Genomic DNA, 18,298 nt, shown 5'->3' on the forward strand with positions numbered 1-18,298 from the left:
AGATGACCTGGCTTCACTTTTACAAAACTAACGACCAGAGCAGACCGCTGCAGGTTTGCAATCCAAAAACTTCATTTCACACATTCAGCGTTTTATAAATGCACTCTTTAATTTTTCCATTTATGGCCCCGTGATTAAAATTTCTGGCCCTGTGACCTATAAGAGATCGTGATATTGAATGGGATCAGGGCAGAAGCCTGGAAAAGATGGCATCTCGACACAACTTTAAGGTTAACAATGGAGAACAATGGACTGTGTCTTTATGAAGGAATGAACTTTTTCTAGCATTTTAATAAGTGCCATTATAGAACTAGCATTTCGTTTGAAAGCATAAATTTGTGGTTATAAAACTGGACTTTAAAAAAAGTTTTACTCAGATGACAAGAAGTGACTCTTTCTAACAGTTTCATTGAATCATTCACTCAACCGATTCATTCAAAACTGCTGATTCATTCAGGATCAACGCGAGTGAAATACTACTTTATAGTAGGCGAAAAACAGTATGTTTGAATACACTCATAAAAGTGTACCTGGATGACCTACTACTTTTTCGGCGAGATTCTGAAGTGCGCATATGATGGACACTTTACTTTCCCATGAGGCCACGGGAGAAGATTAATGAATGGCAGTGAAGCGATGTAACTGACGCTGGTTGATCACATAATAATATCAACATGGTGGATGTAGTAAATCTATGTTACAATTACACGACACTCATTCATACTATAATAGAAAATAATTTTTTTTAGCGGCCATGAAGAAATTACTACAGATTTGTTCAAAAATAGTGAATCATTCAGGAATGAAACATGACGCATTGGTAAACTGCTTTGCTTCGCTTGGAACTATTTTTGTTTAGAGTAAAATATAGCCTAAAATACTTTTAGCAGATTATGGGGAAACTTGATATTAACATCACTTCACTTAAACGTTGAATGAAAAAGCAATATCAGTCGCAATTATTTGTTTAATTTTGTTTACGTCGTAAATAATTATAGGCTACTTTTTAAATTGTAAGAAAAAAAGACTCGCTGATTAAATGTTTACTGATACGAACGCTGTGAATTACAAATAGTTTCATTTTTAGAACACACCAGAGTAACCCGCTTTGACAGTTATCGTCAATGGAATATTACCCTCATAATATTGGTTCATCATAAATTGTAGTTATTTTAGGGGCTTGACATGGCAGATAAAGCTAAATTAAATATGAATATAAATACATAGGAAATGAACAAAGCCCCTATGAACAAGCTTTGGGGAAAAAAAACAAGAAAAAAAAGCAACGTTTGTTCCCATCCATCTCAGCGGTTTGTCTGTCTGTCAGAAACGCAACTCGGACGCGCGAGCTGTCAGTGCCTCCCGTTTGATGTTTCCTTGCTTTGACTTCAAAATTCTCAGGATATGAGCACGAGCTCCGTTTGAGCTGTGTGGGAAATGCCTATTGACAACCGTCGATCCATTGATCTGTAGCAGGGGACAGAATCTGATGGTGTTGCAGCTAAACTTATAATTGCGTTCGCTATCATAAATGTTTAACCGATTATCGGTGCGTAACTGCAAATAAACAACACAGACGAGTAACTACCTTGCTATCCTGGTTTTCCTGCCCCATAAAGAATTTACCAACCAGACGACTACAAAAATACTTCCCCTTTCTTTTTTTAAGAAGAGAGGAAAAAGATGAAATATTTTCTCTGTGGTTACTGAGACCTCTCTGTATTTCAAGTGATACTGACCTAAAAAGGTTGATCAAAGCCAGTTGGAACTCCGCCGCCTGCAGCAAGCAATAAATTGGACCATTCGATGTTTTTGCACTGACAAATTATTCTCCTGAGTCCTAACATTCTTGGTAGCAACTCAATTAGCTGGAGACAGATGTAGCAAGTATTCAACATTTAATGTTTAATAGATTTTTCAATATTTTAACATTGCTAGCCCTAGTTAGAATGGAAATGCTCCATTTCATGAAAATAATAACTATTTGCTTATAATCCCCACATAAACGGTGAGTTTGCGCGGTGTACGTGACAGCATCCAAATCTGCCCGAGACGGTTCTCGCTCTGTTTAAATCCCTGCAGGCTATTCTGTCGTGTCGAAGTGGCTCACAGCATCTCTCCTTTCATGTGGCTGTTAAAAGACAATATTTCTCCTTTTTTTTGTGGAGGATAGACTTTCTCCAGACACCATTCCTCCTGTTTTGTGTGTGGGGGGGGAGAAAAGGACTGAGAGATGGATGGAACAACCCGTACGACCTCTGAAATCACATATTAACTCACATTTGCTGCACTCATGTGCATAGCTTTCATTTATTACCTCAGCATGATCATGTTCACTGTTGTGCTTAGTAACAGATTCATATTAAATCTAAAAGAGGAATCTATTACACTGGCTGTCAAATGCAGCTTTACAGAGCTCAATGGCTCTGGGGCTGTGATATAAACAAAACGCTATTGGCTATTTTAAAAAAGGTCGTCCTGTTTCAGTGGAAATTACATCAACACATTTAATAACACTGCGCGTTTCAAAGCACTTCACGGGGCCTTTAAAGAAATAGTTAATAAATAATTATTTTAGGCAAGTCGCCCTCATGTCAATCCAAACGGTGCTACAAAAGTATACCATAGTTAAAAGTATAGACAATAGTTAATAGCAATGTTATTTGGGCTCATTCATCTTGATGTGATTATTTTTGAGGCACCATAATTCAGCGAGAACAAAAAAGGCCAAAAAATTTAGTAATTTAGCTCCTGAAAGGACTTTTCTCAAAATTATGAAACATTGAACCATTTTTGTTTGTCTTATATTTCGTTAAACGTACTTCAGAATGTTCAGAGAACTTTCAAAAGTAACGTTCCCAGCAAACAAATTTAGGTTCTGGGAACGTTAGCTTTTGGTTCCCAGAACGTTCCTAGAACTTTCCCTTAAGGTTAAGGGAACGTTCCCGGAACATTCTCCTTACGTTATAAAAATGGAACCTAAAAATAACCTACATGGAACGTTCCTATAACGTTCTTGTTTGGTTCCCAAAAAAATATCCTCATCAGACCATTCGGGAACGTTAGGGGAACGTTCTGTGTTTGCTGGGCTATAACAAGAAAAATTCTAAAATGGAATGTTCCTTTAACAGTCATATAACCAGGAAACAACTACATTTAAAAAATTCAGAATTCAAAAAACATTTTCATAACTCAACGGGAACGCTAGCAGAACGTTAGCAAAAGGTTCTTAGAATATATATTTGCTTGGAATGTACTGTAAAAAAAAAATTATGTTCCATACAACATTCATATGACATTGATAATCTCCCAATGGAACGAAATGAGGGTGAATAAATGAGTTTTTTTTGTTCTGTTGTGAACAGATAATGGATTGTATTAGTAACGACGCCAGGCCTGTCCATTGTCATTAAATGGCTTGCTAGGGAGCGGCATCATGGGAAGACCTAAATATATGACATGCTCTCGCTGAATTATGGGGCCACAAAAATAATCACATCAAGATGTATGTGTCCGTATAACATATCTGCTTCAACCTGCCCCATCGATCACTTCATCAAAGAGCCAAGGTTCTGGAGTGACAGGAAAATGTGCTTAAACTCTCATTGTTTTGGAGAGGGCATGTCATATTAACCCTTGGAAATGAAGTTGTACCAGTGAGCTTCCCAGCCAGATTTTTAACGGTGACTGATCTAAGTGCTTTTCAAGCATCATTTATCACAAACGGCTGGACGGCCATTCGGTATGACATGAAGATGTAACTGATCTTCATAACTAGACAACTGGAGCGATTCGGGTTTTGGCCAGCCTATAGCATGCATTTAACATAAATGTTGATTTAGATATCGCTGATGTAATTTAAAACAATTTTCAAAGCATTCCATCAAAATCTTTTCAAGAAAAGTTAAAAATAGCAAATTGTTTTAAACTAATATTAGTATTAAAATGTAAATAAAAGTTGCTGCCTTACATTTTTAAGTACAATCAACATGGATGTTTAAGTAATTTCAACTTAAATTACATTTAACGTACATTAGTTGAATCTAAAAAGATAAAAATGGTTACATTTTTCAATTCACAGTTGAAGCAATGTAATAAAATGTCATTACATTATTAAAATAACAAAATAGCCTATATTGTTATGGATGCATAATATTTAAATAGGATTATGAAATATATTAAACAATTTTATTATCACCTTGTAATTTAAACGTAATATTTTGAATACTTTTTATATTATTATTTGTAGTAATATTGTGAAATGCCCTAAAATGATTGCAAAATGTAATTGCCTTGTTAAGAACATGAATATTTAAATGTTGGGAATTATCAATAAGCATCATTTTTATTGCATGTCTTACTAATTATGAAGAATTATAAGCTGTCAGCTTAAAAAGTAGATCTGATCCCACTAAACATTGGCACTGCTATTAATGCTCAATGTTGTGTTACAGATGAAAGCCTGTGTTTTATTGACAGAACTTATCTTTAATTACATTTTTAAATGAATTCTCATGGTTTATTTGTTTTAGTGTCGGTACATTTCAAAGGAAGCGCACCATCAATATAAATGTGAAACTGTGTGCTTCTGGCGTAACGTCAAATTTAATAAAAATCAACATATATGTGTGGAAAACATTCTGTTTTTAAGATCGCTAAAGCTCCGAAACAGTCGATTAAATTAGTGAAGCACACACAGAGACGTAAATAACATAAAATAGAGTCGGAGTGAGTGAACAACCCATTTGCCACCATGAAACAACATAATAATCCCTCTGTCTCCGGGGTTAAGTGGAACGCCAATACAGTATTGACAAAACGTCAGTCTGGCGCACCGAGTCCTTGTTCACACACTGCTTTATTTGCTGAACCAGTCTGTGCAGATACACACGCAAGTTTATCACTCAAGGTCAAGCCATCCAGCGGCGTGACAGGCTTAAGTTTCATTGATTCATCTTTGATGGCTTTATACTGAGACATTGGGGCGTCTTTGTTAGGTCTGCAGAAGGCAAGTGTATAACGCTTCTGTTGGAGTCATTCTTTAGAGGTGCACAAGAATGCTAATTCTCTTGACGCCATTTGTTTTCAGCTTAATTCCAAGAACCGTAGCATTTCGCAAACCAACAGTGACCTAAAGTTGACCTTTCCGTGCCGTCTTCATTAAAAAAAAAACGGACCTTTCCCCAACTCTCCGAGGTAGCAGCAGAATTGCAAATCTCTATTTCTCTTCAGAGAGTGTCTGCCTGGCTTTAGCAAGCCGCTATCCATTGGTTTTAGAGCTGGATGCAGCTGTGAGAGGGAATTGGCAGCAGTATATAGGCTTTTATTGCTACACATTGGCTCAGTGGGTTCGAGACTACCACTGTGCATAATTAACTGCCGATGAAATGTTCCCTTGAGTCAATCTGTCTGCTTTATTAACAAAGTAATGTGGTTATGCTTTAATTGGCTCTTTTATTGTTAGCCAAATGAGATCAAATGATAGAACACATGGTTGCAAAGAGGAGACCATTAGTGGTCACCCGGCTCTATAAGTAGATGTTAGGGAAGGTGTAATCTCTCCATATCCTGCTTGTCATGATGGATTTGTGTTTGTTTCCGTGGCTCAGGGTTGGTCACTCAGAAAGCGACATGTTTGGATACAGCTAGCAAACTGTGGTTTGTTTTAACTTAGTTTCAATGAGACCTTATTCGAGCAGCACCATGACAAGTATGAAAGCGAGGCTGCGCGATAGACTTCCTGTGTTTTCAATGGCATCCCCTGTAAAAAGCTGTATAAAGCTCCTAGATCAGGTGTTATTTTCCATGGGTCATGTTGTCTGTCAACTGAAATGTCTTGAAAAAGATTTTTTTTTTTCAGTGTTTTGTCAGCAAACACAATCCAAAAGCACATTGCAGAACACTTAAACCCACTGAAGAGATGTACTGTATTTCCATCCCTCAACAGCCTCGATTTCATTCCCGTTAAAAATCAAAGATGGCGCTGCTGTGAATAAGATCTATGGAAGTTTGCTGTCATTTTTTAAATCTGAGCATTTTGTGAAGTTATAGACCTCATGTAGCCCCGCCCCTTTTCAGCGCTGCGCTCGTTGTCTTTTGACTTCCGGTCTGTATTTTCACAGCTTGAACTGCTCGTAAAAAAAATTCCCGATCGACATTTGTTAAGACATCTGCTTTACAATGCTTATGATGAACATTGCAATGCTCATGATAACTTTTGTTAACTCTACAATAAGTAAATCCACTTCACCAGCTAATTACTCCTCGACAGCGATGCTATTGAAATATACAGAGCGACCGCAAAAACGGAAGTTCAAAGACAAAATTCTAAAGATGACGGCGCCCACGTTTCTCTGGTGCATAAGGTCTATAAAAACATACTAAATGTTAGTAAGGCTCCTAGCATGTAGCTTAGCTAGCTACGTTATCAATGTTAGCAAAAACAAAAGCATGCGGCTAATTTCTTTCATTCTATTTTCCTCAAGTTCTCCTGGAAAGCTCCTTTTTTATGAGTAATTTGTAATTCAAGCGTGATTTTGGAGGCTTTTAGTACTAGTGGAACGAAATTAGGTGCGAAATTATTTTAACGATCTAAGCACATGGTCTAAAGCTGTCCGAATCCATCTTTGCTAGTTTGGTGACAGGAAAAATGGTCGGCGCGCCAGGTGCATGGTTTAAAAGGGTTGTCCCTATTATTCCTACATGACATCGTGACTTTTGCGTAAACATACACGCCACTTTCAAGTCAAGTGGTGTGTTACACATTTTGAGCTATCCGCATGTATGCGCGTGCGTCTACGCCGTTAAAAGTCCGAGTGATTCCACGTGTATGTACACGCCGTTAAATGTCCGAGCAAAACGAAGCAAAATGTAGATCTTCATCTGGGGAGCGATTTTTTTTTTTCCTAGGATGGTAGGGGAAGACTCATAAATGGTATTAACCCCAGTGACGGGTAGGTTTAGGACGGGCAGGACGTGAAAATGATAACTGTGTCGGTCGGGCTGACACTTGTGTTGCGCCTGGCGCCACATTGCTCCGTGTATATGATAGTGGCTTAGATGTCATCATAAAGGAATTATGTTTAGGGCACCAAAATGGCTAGCAGTGGCACTGATTATGATCAAAACCATTTCAACACCATTATTCTCAGAAAAATGCTTTAAAAAAACTGTCAGTTATGATTTTATGTTGTGTTCGAGTGCACTCAAAATGCAATCATTCCTACGTGACTTGAAGGCAGTATTACTGCAAGGTAAAAGAACATCATCCCATAATTGATTGCATCGCTTCAAGGTCTTTTGTAAGCTAATTGAATCGAAAGACAAACATATTACATCTCTGCAGCGACAACTTTGCTCAAGCGAGATAAAAAACTGACGTTTGCTGTAGTTGAAGGTTTCACCCGAGGCAGAACCAACCCTCAGATACAGAATAAATGACTGTGATGTCAGCGGTTGTCAGATTTAAGACTGATTAATCATATTTTATAGTGAACACTGGAGATTTCTGCAGCTTTTACTGATCGTCACATTCCAAATAATCCTGTAATTTATTATTTTGTGCACATAAATATTTAACTGCTAGTAATTTGTCTATATGCTGCAGCTATACGGTATGATGCTAAAATAACTTTTTATGGGTAAATGAGACAGATGTGTCAACTCAATATGCATTTTTTAAAACGCTGTTTTTAATCTCATTTGTGTTCCAGTCATTCTTTTTAAAATGAACTATTTTTGTTTATCAGTTTTTTTTTCTTTGTTTGGAAACCAACCACACTTGAAAAAAATATGAACTTTCACTGTTGTTAGTTCACTCAAACCATTTTGATCATTTGTTTATGCTAAAAATATATTGTCAGCTTTACTTAATAAGTGTTTGTTCAGTCAACTGAAAATTGCTGAGTGAATTAATAAAAACAATTTTGTGCACTGTAGCCACTTATGTCGAAAAAAAAAAACATTTTCATATTACACTTTTTGGGTCTGCAGGTTTTTGTTTGTTTGTTTGTTTGTAGTACAGCGTTTTCTTTTTCTATGATCTAAAAATGAATAATCATGCTTTTATATGTATTTCCAAGGCAAAAAAAAATCTGCTCATGGAAACCCTTTGTTTCATATTCTGAACTCTCTAGAGGTGATGTAGATATTTCCCATTTGTACAACCTCAATTTTTAGCCTCAAATGATCAATCTACAAATGCAAATACGGTGCATGTTATTGTAATTTTACATGGCATTAAACAAGCTGGCTCAAGTTCTTAATACAAGGGTATAGATCATTAGTTTAATTTTATTTTCTCCGGCAAAATTTCTAAGAACACCCAGTGGGAAAGAAAACCTGTTGTGAGCAGATAATTATTTACATCTTTCCTCTGAATAACATGTGCTTCACTTTCTGGCAACACATGTTCAGTCTGAAAATGTCACAGAAGTCTCGTGAATTAGTTCTCTGCGTTTTGGAGGGCCAGTTTCCCACCTGCCCAAACTGTTTGCACATGGACTGAGGCCAGATGAAATCAGTATTTGGCAAAAAGCTCCAAAGAATTACCAAGGGGGCGTCAAACTGAGTCTAAAACCATTTTACGACACTTATTTCATATGAATAGGTACAATGTTAGGGCCTGTTCACATAGAACACTGCTTTGCTTTAAAACAACCAAAAATGCATAGGCCTATAGATTAGTTTATTCAAAAGTTCATCACCATGTTTTTAGAAAGCATTGCCATGCGCGAGACATGAGATGTAACGGTCAAACACATCCACCTTGTGCTTATTTAGAGCAATGGAATGGGAAAACGTATTGTGTGTGAACGTATTGTCTCCACACTTAAACCTAACTTGTGGGGCACAAGCAGACCGCACAAAAACGTGAATGGGATTGTGTACAATATAATAGCCACCAATTGGCCAAAATGTAAAATTGTGGCGAACTGCCATGGGATTGTGTTCAAACCTGTTTTCACAGAGTAAAACAAGTTCTGGAACAACAGACCAATCGACCAGATCAGATTTGAGGGATAAGCTTACAGTTCATGTCAAGTTTAAACTTACAACCAGTTTGGTGTTTCTACATCAGTGTTATTCACCTATAATTTCCCTCTGATTTTAGGGATAAGTTATGGGTAGGGTTACGTTAATAGGTATAGGGATATGGTTGGGATTACATTTTCAGACAGGAGTGTTGTGCCAGGATGCACATTCTGATTTTGCATGTTCCTGGATCAATACATGATCCCGGAACAACATTTAAATCAAACAATCAGATTTACAGTTTACAGTTTATGTCGTTTAGGCTTACAACCAGGGTTAGGTGTTTAAATAACCTATAATTGTCCTCCGATTTTAGGGATAACCAACCCGATCTCACGGGAATTCGTACGAATTTTACGAGGTGGCTAATTCGTAACAATTCGTACAACCTCACTCGTACGAATTAGTACGATTTTGCTAAATCGTACATATTTTACGAATTAGCCAATTCGCATGAATTCGTGAATTCGTGCGAATGACCTACCCCTGACCCCGCCCCTAAACATAACCGTCACGTGGGTTAAGACAAATCGTACAAATTCGTACGAGTGAGGTCGTACGAATTAGCCACTTTTGAATCACTCGTACGAATTCGTACGAATTGGTCGTGAGATAGCGTAGAGATAACTTATGGGTTTAGGGGTAGGGATGGGGTTAGGTTTAGGATTACATTTTTAAGACAAGAATGCGTCTAACTCGGCAAAATCAGGACGTGCATTGGCAGCATCGACTCTTCTGTCGCAATATCACCGGAGAAGTTTTCTCCAAGCGTAGCTCAGAGAACACAACCACAGGCCTGAACCGAGACTGCAAGGACATCAAACACACCTTCAATGTCTTCAAGGGATTCCAGAGGCCCATTTCCCATCACATTTCGCTGGCGCACGCTCTAAACAGCAGGCGCGGATCAACAGAGAATTACCTGCAAAGTAGGCCTAAGTTCCTCGCCTCCAAAAACTGCATCATTAGCATCCTGCCAGAGATGGATGGTGACTTTCTGCATCAGCTGTTGGCCACCAGAGAGAGGGACCGGTGGGCTCCTCTGTTCCTTGGCCTGCATGCTGACCTGCCCCTGGTTCTTATTTAACAGTCATGAGGCCATGACCCGAAATAAAGCAGAAAGTGAGACACAAACCAAAAAAAGTAGGGGAAAAAAACGGTCTTGGCAGCAGGACCAGAGTCCCATCATCCCCAAAGAAATTAGGGGAAGTAATCATTCAGAGGCGGTTAAACGTTATGGATGCATACGGTTCCGTCCTCCATCCTGATTCTGCATACCTGCCTGCCTGCGCCAGGACAAAAGGCCACGGTTGGAAGTGTCCAATTTTACCGTGCTTGACAGGTCAAAAGTGACGAATGGCAGCCATTGCTGAAAGAAGGTTACGTTTAAACACAGTGCAAGGCAATGAGGGGGAATACTTCACTGACAATGACTGCTAAATCATTGTCAGGGAAACTAATGATAAGGTATCATAAGACAACGGGATAGCATGACAGATCGGCCGCGATCTCGCGCACCTTAATCACCCGCTGTCTGTTTCCCGCTGCATTCATCTTTATTTTGCATAGACATGCACATATTCTCCTGCTTCTTGAATGGATACATCAGCTTGTCAGCACGAGTGTCACACAAAGCTTTATTTAAATTGTACATAGCAGGGTTCTTTGTTGTGAGCCCGGATGATGAATGGAATCAAATAATAATGACAAAGAATGTCTCGGGCCTCCTTGAGCCACACTCAAGACCTCCGAAAATAAACTCGCAGTGAGGATATATTCAATTTGACAAGAAAATTTGGATGGAAAACTTGAGAACTTGAACATGAAAATGATATCCATGTTAGCTTGATTATTGGTCATTTGTAATAGTTCCTAAAAACTATAGGAACATCAGTTCAGCACATATTTTGTGTCATTAATTATAAATAAATGCAAAAAAAAAAAAAAAAAAAACATGCAAAAATAAATTGTATAATTTTTTGCAGTATTGATAATATCAGGCCTGGGGTTTCAGTCTGGGGACCACAAGGCCAGAAAATGTTTTAAAAATGATAATACATAAATTTGATTAAAATCAATAAATTAATAATTTTATTTTTTTTAGTTATATTAAATATATTAAATTAGTTTAACATAAATAAATAAAAAGTTTGATTAAATAAAAATATGATTAAAATCAAATAAATAAATAATTCAATGAACTACATTATAGCGAGTAGAAAGTGACAAATTATATTTATAATATAATATACATTTTTAGTATTTTTAGTATTTTGGTTGTTTATAAAAGATATCTGCCTTTGAAATATTAGGATAGAGTCCCTCACATTTTTTTGCATCTAAAAAATTGAAATGCCCTGGATTATGACATGTCTGGTAACGGCAAGAATTTTGATTAAGCATCATTTCCTGAAATTAAATTGATTAAAAAAATCATCATTTTCATTAGCTGTAAAAAAAAATGCTATAAAAATGTGCACATTTAAATTCCATATGAAGGGTTTTGAGTGTATTTTTCAGCAAATATTGATATGAGATTATTTTCAATTAATTGATCAGCATATATTGTAATTAATTTGACTTTTTAAAAAATATATTGACAGCTTTAATAAAAAGCTTTAAAAAATTGTATAAGGATAGATACTGTTCATTGTAAATCCTTTAAATAAATACGATATAGTCACCAGATCGCTTTCGTTTCATTTTTAACAACAAAACAGCTCTCTACTTTTTGTCTGTAACTAAACATGCTAGGCTGCTGTTGTGCAAATCTGTCGCACCTGTTGTAGTAATTTCAAAAACACACAAGTGAGAAGAACAAACAGAAAATAAGCCGGAGAACACAAGGAGTGATGGTGGCATCTTGACAAGTCTTTAAGTAATTCCTACAAGAACAAACACCCTGGGGCTGCCTGGCTTCATTGCTTAAGTTGTTGAGAGGATAGTGTCAAAGCACATTTTGAGAGCGGCATAATTATTGCACGTGGCTAAGTGAGGCAGTGTGGAGGAGGTGTCAACTTTTATTCAGTTGTATGGATTTTGGAATTTGCTAAAAAATTTTGGTCAACTTTGTTTCTCTCTTGCCTTTACTGATGGCTTAAAAAACACTTTTAAAAAACACACAAAAGGTGCACTCTCAGAAAAAAAGGTAAAAAAAAGCTGTCACTGGGGTGATACCTTTTCTTAAGATAAATCTTTTATGCCTTACCTTTAATAATATACCTTAAAGGTATATTACTACCTAAAAAAGCGTTGTTTTGCAGTTTAGCAACCATGTAGCACATCTTAACATGTTAAAACATGCATGTTTACATGGCCCACAACGCCCTAGTAACCACATATCAACACCATGTCAACCCCCCCCCCCCCCCCCAAAAAAAAAAAAACTCACAACACTCTAGAAACAGCATAGCAACGCCCTGGCAACCACTCAAAACGCCATAACAACCATCCAGCATGACTTTACCACCCATCTGTAAACATCCTAACAACCACATAGTAACGTTAAAAACACTCGGAACAACTCATCAACTGCATACACCTTGGTAACAACTCACAGCACCCTAAAAATAGCATATAAACACCCTGGCAACCACCCAAAACACCACAACAACCACCCATCATGACTTTACCAACCATCTGGAAAATCCTAACATCCGTATAGCAACATGTTAAAACACTCAAAACAACTTATCAACTGCATACACCCTGGTAATAACTCACAACACCCTAGAAACAGCATAGCAACACCCTGGCAACCACCCAAAACAGCATAATAACCACCCAGCATGACTTTACCAACCATCTGGAATATCCTAACATCCATATAGCAACATGTTAAAGCACTCAGAAAAACGTATCAACTGCATACATCCTTGATAACAACTCACAAGACCCTAGAAACAGCATAGCAACACCCTGGCAACCACCCAAAACAGCATAATAACCACCCAGCATGACATTATCAACCATCTAGAACATCCTAACAACTGCATAGCAACGTTTAACACTCTGTTTTACACCTTGGTTACAACTCACAACACCCTAGAAACAGCATAGCAACACCCTGACAACCACTCAAAATGCCATAACAACCATCGGGCATGACTTTACCACCCATTTGTAAACATCCTAACAACCGCATATACAACTTATCAACTGCATACACCTTTGATAACAACTCACAACACCCTAGAAACAGCATAGCAACACCCTGGCAACCACCCAAAACACCATAATAACCACCTGGCATGATTTTACCGTCTGTTCTAGAATACCTCAGCAACCACATAGCGATGATATAAGCAAGCACCTCTCATTTTTTCTTTGTAAAGTACAGTGTAGTTTAATAATGCTGCTTTATGTGTCTCCAATGCTGTACAGTGAAAACTCCTGCTCATTAGTAACAGGCCCAGCCACCAATAAAGACAACCTCCACCTCGCTCTAGGTTATGTGGACACCAAGCGCCCAGGAATCTCAAGGACGTATCACTCTCCCAGATTAAACAATATTCACTCTCTGTCAAACACTCCATTCCCAAAACCGCCACGCTGGAGGAAAACGAGCCCCCGCTCGGCCCCGTCTCCATGCTTCACAGAGACAGTGGGGGAGGTCTCTTTGGCCTGAAGGAGAGAGACCAGATAGTGAAATAATCTTTAATCCCTGTCCCTTCCAGGCACCGGCAACACCTGTTATCCTTGATGGCGTCAGGCAAGAGGGCAGTGCACAGCCTCGATTTAAAGCTGGTAATTATTGTACTAATTATTCACATAGGTGCCGGGTGATTACGGACGTTCAGGTGAATGCACGTCCCGCACAGCGCCAGATGAGACCGGCCCGCGTTCGCTCCTATCCCTCTTTTCCCTTCCAGATATTTGACCTCTTGTGTTGTTTGCAATCTGCACTCGGGGAGCGGAATAACAGGCAGAAACTTTTAATTGCTGGGAAACACTGCTCAAAGACACAAGCTTTAGCCATCTGTTAACTGTTTAGATTTCTCTCTCTCTGCGTCTGAACGGGAAGAGGATGTTGTTTTTGCGAAAAACAAAAGAGGAGCAGAGGGTTGCTACTGTTTTTCCTTCGTTAACAGATGCTCTCTGCACGGAAACAACACTTATTTGGATTATACACACGACGAGTTGTTTGTGTGGTGTAGTACGTTGTTAGAAAAGCGAAATCGTTGGAAAAGCAAATGTGACGCGAGCGCTGTTGCACTCTGGAAGTGCACGCCTTCCGTCATCTCATTAATATTCAATGAATCAAATGATTATTTTTGTGCTTTAAAGACTGTATATTTAATTAGGGCCTGGAGGGAATATGGTGCCTTTAAGCCAAATTTATCTGTCCTCAGACTGAATTTAATTCAATTAATGGTGAGAGACCAGCATTATAGATTTCTCGTTCTGCCTCTCTTTGTTGATAGCGACATCGTTTTCATGAATTTTTCATTCTCAGTCGCTAGTTTTTGGGCAATTAACCAGCTATGGAAAATTGTATTCCATTTCTGTTTAAAAAGAAAAAAACAGAAGGAATCTAGTGCTCATTATTGAGAGAGAAATTGGCCTTTCTGTCATCATTTACTCACCCTCACGTTCATCTAAAACATTATGACTTTCTTTTTGTACTTTCCAAGTTCTTTTCAAGAAAACTTACAAATTCCATGTGGTGTAAAAGTGATACAAATTTTCTTGCACCTTAAGTATATTTAAAATCATCAATTATTAATTTATAAAAGTGACATATTTGAAGAGTCGCACCACATTTCACACCCCAACTTAACCTTGCTTTGTCATAAAAATATATGAAATAAGAAATTATCTACTGTAAAAAATAATCCTGTAAAAAAATGGTAAACTACTGGCAGCTGTGGTTGACAGCATCATACCATAAAAATACGGTGTGTTACTGTTTTATAAATCAACAGCTAAATACCGTATGGTCAGCTACAGTATAAAACTTTAATTTATATGCTGTAACACAAAAACAGTAACACGCCGTATTGTTACGGTATGATGCTGGCAACCACAGCTGCCAGTAGTTTACCGTTTTTTTTGTTTTTGTTTTTTTTCAGTGGAAACTTCTTGACCTTCACACACAGGTTCTTTCTGCATGTTAGTTGCACCAAATGTCAGATTTTTTTTTTTTTCAAATATTAATGAGAAGTTAAGTGATTTAGTTTTTTTCCAGAGAAATAACAAACGATTATAAAATTTATACGAACAATAATTTATAGCTCGTCAAAATAAGTTTTAAACTTTAGTCAGTTTAATTCAATTTAAGTTGAACTAACTTAAACATCCAAGTTGATTTTAGTTAAAAATTTAAGGCAGCAACTTATTTTACAACTTGCGGGTTTCTTATGAAAAACTTTATTTTAATTAGCTTTTTTTTTTCATTATGAATTCAGGGCAGCTGCATCACCCTAACATTTTTTACTTTAATTCAGAAACAAAAGAAAGAAAATCACGCTGGTTTAGAGAAATATTTCAAATGTATCTAGCACTAACATCTATTCAAGCAGGAGTGCAGTATTAAGGCTGCTACTCTCAAAATGATGTTATCATTGGCATTATTAGGGTCGTATAACAGAAATCATTGGCCAGTTCTTAATCCACGTAATGCCATTGACAGCGTTTTCCATAAGTCTCACGAATGATGCCAGTCGGCTATTACACGAAACAAATCAAAGGAATTTAATGACCACCTACTTTGAGCCGCTACTGTAAGTGTTTGAGCAACATTCGGCAGATCAAAGGTTAAGTGAGAATGAAAGCAGCACATTTATCCCTTTAAGACTGTTTGGTGAAAATTGCTTCATTTGACGGCGTTAATGTCCTTCCTCCTTTATCACTCAGACTGCCTGACTTATAAATATGAATGTCTGCTCTGTTCGGCCCGCCTCAAATCCCCGGTGGTCACTCTGTCTGCTCTCACGGCATATGATGAAGCATTCAAACAAGGGGGGACGTAAGTGACAATGACACTACAAAAGCTCAACGATGCAGCCAGACAGGATCTCATTACGGCACAGGGCTGTTAATGATAAACTATCGCAGGTCAGTTGGGAAAACTTGTTAAGGTCAATGACATTACACTTTTTATCCAATCTATTAAAATCATCAATGACTTGAATGCAACTCTTCTGTGAGGAGTGTGTTTTAATTTCTGGCACATAGGAAAAAATGTGATGATAAAATAATCATTTTGCTCATTATCTCTTAAATTTTTGTTCACCAAATCAAAGTCATGTGGTGCAACCATGAAAACCCCTGCAGACCCTTTTGTGTGTGTGTGTGTGTGTGTGTGTGTGTGTCAAGGTCAATAAGTCCAAAAATACTCTTATAGGTTAAGTCAAGTTGTAAAATGTGGTGCGACCAAATATGCAATGGTAACAAGAACAACAACAACAAAAAACTTTTTTCAAAAAGAAAATTTTTTTAAAAAACATTTTCAAAAATAACAGCTGAGATGTGCACACCCACGTATTCAGCGTTGAAGTACAATTTGTTTTTACTTTTTACTTGATGGTTGCACCACATGACATTTTTAGAGTCATTAAATTGAAACTTTTCTTAAATTTGTTTCTAAACCTATATTATAACCATATTTTCTTACACCTTAAATAAATACAGGTCAGTGTATAGGCAATTTCTAAGTTCTTAAATATATTTTTCAAGGTAAAACGTTTTGTTTTTGTTTAACAAATGTAATTCATTATTAATCCATAAAAATCATTACATATTTCGGGAGGCTACGCCACATTTCACAGCCTAAGCTAAAGTTTGTCATATAAACATATGAAATAAGAAATTATCGGGTATTTTATCCGTCAAAAATAATGACCTTCACACACAAATAATGACCTTCATGAGGTTCTTTTTGCATGTTTGATGCAGCACGACTATTTTTTTAGTGATTTTGTTCAGATTTAATAGTTTCTTCCTGAGATATGACAACAAAAGATTATGCCAAACAATTTCTTCATTTAAGTTAGGCTTGTTTTTTTCAGGGCAGCTGTATTTTAATTCAGGAATAAAAGAAAGAAAATTATACCGAGGGGGCATTCAGTTTTAGAGCGACAGCTAAATATTTGCTCATGTGGGGCATCAACATGGGAAATGTCTTTTTATTAGACTGTACATGCAATTTTGTTGTTGTTGTTTGATGTCCATCTTTGTCCCTTCGGTCTGTTTGTATGACAGTAGCCACATGTCATGATCTCAGGCACCAAACACCTAAATTACTCTGCGGTAAACCAGACCTGTCCAAAAATCTCCTTCCATCATTCAAGTGAAGAAACAGATCCCCTCTCTCTACCCTTTTTCAACTTCTCATCCTCTGTTTCCTTCTTCCAAGTCCCAAATCCGCGGAGGTATTAGGTGAAACAGATTGCTCGGCGTGAATCTAAACCCACAGCCCACCTCGAGGAGAGCCAAGTCCAATGACAAACATAATTCTTCAAGGAACTTTGGAAAGACTCGGGAAAATGGAGTTTGGCGACGGGGTGCCTCGAAAAGGTCAAGATTTGCTGTTTGGAAGCCTAGCTCAAACATAAATGCTCTGTAATACCAGTTCGGGTGATTGCTTTACTCTCTAGACAATGTCAATTTTGTGGAAGGAGTTGCAGATTAAGTCGCCGGCGTGTCAAGGGCCCTCGTGGGTGCCGGTGTCTAGTCTCGGAAACAGGTCCTAAAGCCCATGCCTATTACCGCAGCCACCCGCAGGACAGATGTTTAAAGCTTAGGGGCGCAATGGAGAATAATAGCACATTAGATTCTTAATGTCTCCGCCGATGCCGCGCTCACGGGGGACGAAACTCTCTGGTGGTCCAAACACCTTGTCCCTCTTTTCTCATCCCTCCTCCGATCGCTGGTATTTTTCTTAGCTCCATCCAGATTCGGTCGCTCTATCTCTCCTCATGCCACTTGAGCGATGAAATCCTACCCCGGAGCAAGGCGCCACACACACCATTCATCAAGATATGACCCGCTCAGATGAGGGAGAGGATACAATGGGCTAATGAACTCATTAAAATGTGTGCGCGTGCCGGCGCGAGTGGGCGGATGTGGACATTTGCACGAGAGCGTCTGCCGCGTGTAATATGTATATGTTTGCGTAAAAGGGAAAGAGGGAAAAATGGCCCGCCGATGTAAAACCATTAGCCCCACCTCACAGTTCAGATTGCCGGCATCCATCTTCGCAGATATGATGGCTGTTTAAAGCGCTGATGTATATCCACTGTGTGCCGTATTCAGAGGCCAAGAA

The sequence above is a fragment of the Pimephales promelas genome, chromosome 25, assembly GCF_988280905.1.
Source record: "Pimephales promelas chromosome 25, fPimPro1.hap1.1, whole genome shotgun sequence".
NCBI classification, from domain to species: domain Eukaryota; kingdom Metazoa; phylum Chordata; class Actinopteri; order Cypriniformes; family Leuciscidae; genus Pimephales; species Pimephales promelas.